Genomic DNA, 7,766 nt, shown 5'->3' with positions numbered 1-7,766 from the left:
GGAACACAAGCAGGGGGAGTGGGAGAGGGAGAAGCAGACTCCCAGCTGAGCAGGGAACCCGATGTGGGACTCGATCCCAGGACCCTGGGATCATGACCTGAGCCGAAGGCAGACGCTTAACGACTGAACCACCCAGGCGCCCCTGCATTCTCTCTCTCTTAAATGAATAAATGAATCTTAAAAAAAAGAAAAAAAAGCAAATCCTTGTACTCGACCCTAGAAGTGGTGTGCCAGAACCAGCTCAAACCAGTTGCAAACCGATTTATTAAGCTTTCAGGAAATTTGCAAGCTGATCATGAAACACAATAATTATTAAAGGTTAAGTTACATAAAATTAAAATAGAATAAATTAGATTTAAAACAAAGGTAATAACTAATCAAAAGTCCCTACTTATTTTACTATTTTTTACTATTTTTTGTCCTTTTGAGGTTATTCATATCTACTGTATCTGTATGGTGGAAATATCATATGATGGTGTGTTTCTACACATCTCTCCTAACTCCTTGTTCAGTAATGTCACATTGGGAGCTTGAAATCAGCCGTGATGGGAGAATTTATCCCATGGGAGGGGCGCCTGGGTGGCTCAGTTGGTTGAGTGTCTGCCTTCGGCTCAGGTCGTGATCTCAGAGTCCTGGGATCGAGCCCCGTGTCAGGCTCCCTGCGGCTGCTTGGCTGGGAGCCTGCTTCTCACTCTCTCTCTTGATATCTCTGTTGCTCTATCTCTAAAATAAATAAATAAGATCTTAAAAAAAATTAATTTACCCCGTGGGAAATAGTACAAATCAGGGCTTCCCCCCTCTTCCCCCCCCACGCCAACCCTCTCCCAGAGCCAGTTGTTAACTTTGACTAGCACACCACTGATGCTGGGGGCCACTAAAGAATGACTCACCCTCTGTGCTCAAGATGCTTAGAATGTAGTGAGGGAGACAAATCCTTCAAGACTTCAGTTGGGCAGTGTCTCCTCTAAAATGCTAAACGGACATGGGCTTTCAAGTCGGTGAGACCTACAGGGACACCCCAGTTCTGCCATTTACTGGCCAGGTCCCCTTAAATAAGTTACCTGGTGTTTTGAATCATTTGCCAGACGGGAGTAACAGCACCTCCTCCCAAGATTGTTGCAAGGATATAATGGTAAAGATATAAGGATATAGAAAGGGCATTTCTGACTGACGGAACAGCAGGAAGAATGACACAGAAGCATAAAAGTGAAAGGGCTTGTCAGGGACTGGCCAGCAGCCTCGTGTATCTGGCTATTAAGATATACCAGAAACACCAAGATGGGCAGAATGTAGGTATGGTGTGACCCTGGACATGCAGATTAACAGGGAGGGAAAAGCTAAGCCTGGATGGTACAGGGCTGGAAGACAGACCCGCCACGAGGGCAGCCAGCGATCCAAGCCATCAAGTTTAGAGGGCACCTCAAGTTCAGGCATAATTCAGCCCATCATCTCAGCCAGGAGGTACAACCTGGCAGGCAGCGTTATGGACTATGGGAGATCTATTCTTCCAAGACTAATCCCTAGCCATAACCAGAAATATGGGAGCCTTGCCCAGCCCTTAAAGAGGTGTCAACAGGAGAAGGCAGGAGATCTAGGCTGTTTCAGCGGCTCCATGTTGTCATCAAAAGGCAAGCTTTTTCGGGGCGCCTGGGTGGCTCAGTCACTAAGCGTCTGCCTTTGGCCCAGGTCATGATCCCAGGGTCCTGGGATCGAGCCCCGCATCGGGCTCCCTGCTCTGCGGGAAGCCTGCTTCTCCCTCTCCCGCTCCCCCCGCTTGTGTTCCCTCTCTCGCTGTGTCTCTCTCTGTCAAATAAATAAAATCTTTAATAAAAAAAAAAAAGGCAAGCTTTTTCTTTTCACTCTGATATTCTCACTGCTTTTCTCAGTGTGTTAGCTTTTATTCTTGGTGTTGATGCCTAATGCTGGTAAGCTAGGTGCCACAGCTCATAGCATCTCAAAGTAGGTAGGAGCAGAGCAGGACTCCTCAAAGTCCGTCTATTTATCAAGGAGCAATATCCCCCAATGCCCAGCAGATACCCATTTATAGCTCTTCAGCCAGAGTGGGTCACATACTTTGGCCGACAGAACCATGGCCTCCAAAGATGCTCGCTCTCTTGTCCCCTGGAGCCTGTGAATATGTGACCTTACATGGTCACAGGGACTTTGCAGATGTGATTAAGACCTTACATGGCCACAGGGACTTGAGATGGGGAGGCTCTCCTGGATTATCTGGGGTGCCCAGTCTAATCCCACAAGCCCAGCTGGGGGACAGAGATGGCAGTGTGAGGAGAATTTGTCACTGGTCCCGATGTGGAAGGGGCTATGTGTAAGAACTGGAAAGGGGTGTCTCGACCCTAATAGAGGTCCCTAACTGACAGCCAGGGACCTCAATCATAGAGTAGGAAACTAAATTCTGCCAATCCCTGAGAAAGAACAAGGAAACCAGTTCTCCCCTAGAGCCTCCAGGAAGGAACTCAGCCATGCAGACACCTTGATTTTTAGCCCAGTGAGACTTGTACCCGACTTCTGACCTACACAAACACAAGATAATACCTTTATGTGGTTTTAAGCTCAAGTTCTAGTCATTTGTTATAGCAGTAATAGTAAATTAATACACATGCCCACTCCTAAAAACAATAAAAGCAGAGGAGACTGGGATAACCAGGCCTGACTTCATCCACTTAGGGATTGTCCCCTGGGGTTGGGTGATAGGCCAAGCTCCCCGAGAGTGCTGGCAAGTGTCCATAAAATTAGGCAGGAGGGAAGATGGCGGCAGGCTTGGAGCCAACAGCAAGGACTACTGTTTTCAGGGTGGGGAGTGGGTAAGCGCCTGGACAGACGTGCCAGATGTTTTCAGCTGTCTTCTGTCAGATTGGTCTGGTCATTAAACATTTTACATATCACCCATGGCTACAACTAGAGGGCCCTGTAAGTCCTTGGGAGATCACCTCCGTTATACTGGACCCAGTCCTGATTGGGAGGGAAAAGCCTCAGAGAACCGGCACCCAGGTCACCCTCTGGCTGAGCTTCTAGAGCTCGGACCTGGAAAATGCTACTTACCACACTTCATCAAAACGAAGAGGCCTTCAGTTGTACGATACACCACGATTTTGTGAGCCACCGTGAAAGAAAAAGTGCTGCCAAGTAAACGATGATGTGCCATCCGTTTTAGGATCAATGTTAAATGAATAAGATGTTGGGGCGCCTGGGTGGCTCAGTCGTTAAGCGTCTGCCTTCGGCTCAGGTCATGATCCCGGGGTTCTGGGATTGAGCCCCACATCAGGCTCCCTGCTCCGTGGGAAGCCTGCTTCTCCCTCTCCCATTCCCCCTGCTTGTATTCCCTCTCTCGCTGTGTCTCTCTCTGTCAAAGAAATAAATAAAATCTTTAAAAAAAAAAATGAATAAGATGTTAAAATGAGATTAAAAGGGTGCATCTTCCAATTGACGGAATATGGCGCTGCAAATCTTCCGCCAGTGGTAAGGATGAACTCGTAACATGCTGTCCGCTCAGTCAAAATTGGCAGGGGAGGTACGCATGAGTCTCTAGGGAAGGCTAGAGGTCAAGATGGGAAGGTGAGAGTGTGCTAGAGTGCAGGTAAAGGGCAGTCGCCGAGAGGACCCTGGCAGGGGTGCAGGACATCTGGGATCATATGGCCCCCGCTATCTACAACAGTGTTTATGACTCCATCTCATGTCAAAGCGTGAGGGATCATGCCCTCTTGCCCAGGAGAGTTGGACTGAATGGCTGCCTCACGCTGGACCGTATGTTTACCCTGTTCCAGATGGGGACGCATTCAAAGAACCGCTACTTCATCCCTTTACCTGGGGCTGGTCTTGAGTCCTGGAAGCTTGGGGATCTCTCTGAGTGCCTTTATAATGAGGAAAAGAATCAGTGTCACTGTATGGAAGTGCCCCAGGAAATCACCTCCTTCCCATAATTTTCCGATCAGGAGAAGGACATTTGGAAAATGAAGGTGGCGGGCCCGAAGTGACCCACCTGAGCAGTGGCAGGAGTAGGCTGGAATCCAAGTCTCCTGCTCCCGGCAGTGCATGTTGGGAGAGGTAATCCCAGGGGCGCAGGAGTGCCATCCTCCAGGCACACGCCGGGTCTGCCTCTCCCTAGCCTCACGTGCCATCTCGTTCCTCCTCTGTAAAGCAGGGCTAGGAATAGAGAGAGGATTGTTGTGAAGATTACACTAAGAAGCCGTGAGAGGTGTCGACCTTTGCCTGCCGGCTAGCAACTACCCCATGAAGAGGGACTGTTAGCTGTCATTCTTTCATGCACTCTCAGGCTGCCCGCATCACCTCCTCCTGCTATCAAGCTGGAGGTCTGAACTTTGAGACTGAGGGACAGAGGCATCTGTGGAATTTGCTCCCCTTGCTAATCTGGTAAAGTCAACAAACCATTTCTGTTCAACCCGAGAGGAGCCTCTGGAGATGTGAGGACATGGCACGGAACAGTTTCACGTGGGGGCACAGAGTGCTTGCTGGATGGAGGGAGAGTCGGCAGCCCTACTGGGGGAAGGAGGAGGCTTTGTGAGGGCTGGGGGAGCCCAGTGAGCGTGGAGGGGAAAGGGAAGGGACACAGGAGCCATGAGGCGCCAGGGCGGGGCACTTGGCATGTGAGCGGAGTGTAGAAGGCCAGGAAGGGGGATGTGATGTGGGCCTGTACGCTAGAAAGGAAGGGGACTCAGTCGATGAAAAGAACCATTTTCTGTGGCGCTCAGGAAGGGCCTCTCACTGGGGATTTCCTACGCAGGGCTCCAGGTCTTGGCTGTCTTCCCAGGGAAAGGTGGTGTTTGTCGTGGGGAACTTGCACACTGCGAGGCTTTAGTTTAGTGACGAATGGTGCCCACTCCTGTCTCTGGCACTACCGGTCTCCCTGAGCCTCGTTCAGCTTGGAACAAAATGCTCTTTGCTTGAACCACCCACTTCAGATGTCTTCAGGCGAGACAGGGACATGGAGGTCGAGGCTGAAGTGCAGTGGAGGAGAGTGGAAGCTCAGAATAATGCTGGACTAAGGGGAGGTGAGAGCCATGAAGGGGGAGCTCTGAACCCTGTACAGAGGGGGCTATTTCAAAGGAATGGGCCCTTGGCACAGGGCTTTAGGGTGGCCCTAAGCCTGCTGGCCAGCCCCAGACCCCTGGTTGTGCCATCCTGGCTAGTCAGAGGAGCTCCGTGTGGTCTAAGGAAAAGCCTCCTTGGAGAGAGTAATTTCAAAATTAAAAAACAAAACAAAAACACAATCAGCTCCCTCTTCCTGTCTTTTCCAACCCCAATCAAAAAAGTACAGTATGCGCTGTTGAAAGATCACATCTCCGAAGCAGTACGCACTTTCGGACAGCATCTGCCAAGATTTCTGATGAGGCTGATAGAAACAAACGTGTTCCATTTCCATGCTGTATAATGAGTAGATGGAATCCTTGCACATCTGCTCAGGCAAGACAATGATGATGGTATTACCGGAGGCACTGTGCTGCAAAGACCATTCTGCTCTCTCCTGCCCCTGCCCATTCTCCCCTCTCCTCTCTTTACTGTCCCGTGTTTCCTTTCTTCTTATGCTTCCTTTCTTGCTTTCGCTCTTCCTCCTCTCTCATTTCTTTCCTCACTTGGCGTGCCCTGCCCACCTTGCAGAAACCCAGGGGACAAAGTAAGGAATTCCCATCCTACCAAGAGGTGGGGATGCTGAGAAGGCCAGGGGCTAGCTGCCAGGGGTCAGATGAGAGAGGAGCGTCTTTGGGTTGTTCCTCACAGCGCTGGTATTTCCTACTGTAAAGGGCCCATTCCCACTGGTCAGCAAGAATCCTTCAGCCCAGTCAGAGAAACCTCTGGACCTGCCCCGTGCCCAACCTCATCAGCAAGGAATCAGGAGAGACAGCAGTGTGACTAGCTAATTCCTGCCAAGGACACAACAAATGGAAAGAGCTGAATGTATTTAATATCCAGGAATATGCTGCATCCTAACTGGATACTTTCTGGATACATAATTGATTCACAAAGGAATGACATTTTTATGTTGGAATATAAGAACAAAGAATCAGGATGTGTTTGTGTTTTTCAAATCATTCATTCATTCATTCTTGGCAACAAATATTCATGCAGTACCTACTATGTAGCAGGGAATGAGCTGGTTATTAAGGCACGTAGATGGAAAGCTATAATTCCTGCCTCTTAGGGCCCTAAAATCTACCCGAAGGCTAAGTTCTACACAATCCAAATATAGCTTTGGTCTTGAACATATTTCCTGTGTGGAAGTAGAATCCCTTTGGGGCCCCTTTACTACTGAATTACCTTGGGCACCAATATAAAAATGGAATGGTATGGATTCCTGTATATTGATCCATTAATCCACCCACCCATTCACTCTTCCGTTCCATCTACTCATCCACTCTTCCATTCCATTCACCCATCTATCCATCTACCTCCCTGTAAATCTATCTATCCATCCACTCATGTAGGGAACAAAATGCTACCTACATCCAACCATCCACCTTTCCATTCCTCCATCCATCCACTCATCGATCCGTCCATCCATCCACTCAAACATCATCCTTCCAAGCATGTGGTAGGAGGTCAATTATTAGCTCAGTGGGGATCAGGGATCACCTAAACAATTATTGTGGTAGGGAGCTGTGCCAAGACAGACCCCAACAGTTGTATGCAGTGTCCATGCCTGACAATTCACAAGTGAATGGGTTCTGAATCCTGGGCTCTGATCTGAGAAACAGAGATGGGATGAATTTCAAGAATTGGTAGCAAAGGTTCAGAGGGAGGTGCCTAGATTGATTATTAATCAAGATAGTGCCTACCTTTCTAGGAGTCTAGAAAGTCTAGTCTAGTCTAGAAAGTCTAGTCTAGGAAAGTGTAGGAGAGAGTGGCTCAGGGAAGGCAGTGGTTCATGCACACCTTTCCATGGAGTTCTTGCTATTGAGCTTATCCTCAATGTGATGGCCCCCTGCATCACAAATGTCACTCTAATAATTATTGCTTTCTCCTTAAACATGAAAAAACTAAGGATGAGCATTTTTGTGGGCAGCTTAAGATCCCAATATAGTTTCCATTGAACAATAGCTCCCCAGGTTGGAGAAATCAGTGGAAATCAAGGTCTGGAATCATTCCCATGCTTCCCAAATGTTGTATTCCACTGTTTTTCTGCTTGTGGGAATTCTGACTGAAATTTACGCTTTTCTAATGTCAATTTGAGTTGTGACTCTTTTAAAAAAAATGCTCCCCTCTTTCCATATGTCAGGTGGCACATTCTTTGGTCATCTGGAATTAATCTGTCTCTAGTTGAATGAGAGCTGGAAAGAGGAAATAGGGGGCAGTGGTTAGAGTCCCACACGGTCAGGAGTCCTGGTTCCCACGTCTTGCTCTGCCACTGAGTCACTAGCTGACCCTGGACAAGTGACTCGGTTTTTGCAAGTTATTGCCTCTCTGCTAAAGGAGAGCGGGCATGGGCTGCAGAGACAGTGCTGGGGGCACTGGGCCAGGAGGGGAGAGGCCCTTGTCCTTGCCCCAATTCACCAAATCCTTATTAACCTCGGCAACTTTCTGGGTCTTCGAACTTTCTTGATCTCTAAAAGGAAGGGAGTGAAAATATGATTTTTATGGTAGTTTCTAGTACCTGGGATCTTAATTCCACTCACTCTTATATTTAGCATATTGAATGCCTGGAGCTGATCATTTTTAACTCTCTGTTCCTCGACATGAAAACAAAATTCAGAAATAATCATGACACAGGACATGAAACAAATAATAAGGGCATG

Source organism: Leptonychotes weddellii, chromosome 8, assembly GCF_054177405.1.
Source record: "Leptonychotes weddellii isolate Sample4059 chromosome 8, ASM5417740v2, whole genome shotgun sequence".
Lineage (NCBI taxonomy): Eukaryota > Metazoa > Chordata > Mammalia > Carnivora > Phocidae > Leptonychotes > Leptonychotes weddellii.
The sequence above is the reverse complement of the archived record's forward strand: the minus strand, read 5'-3'. Positions refer to the sequence as shown.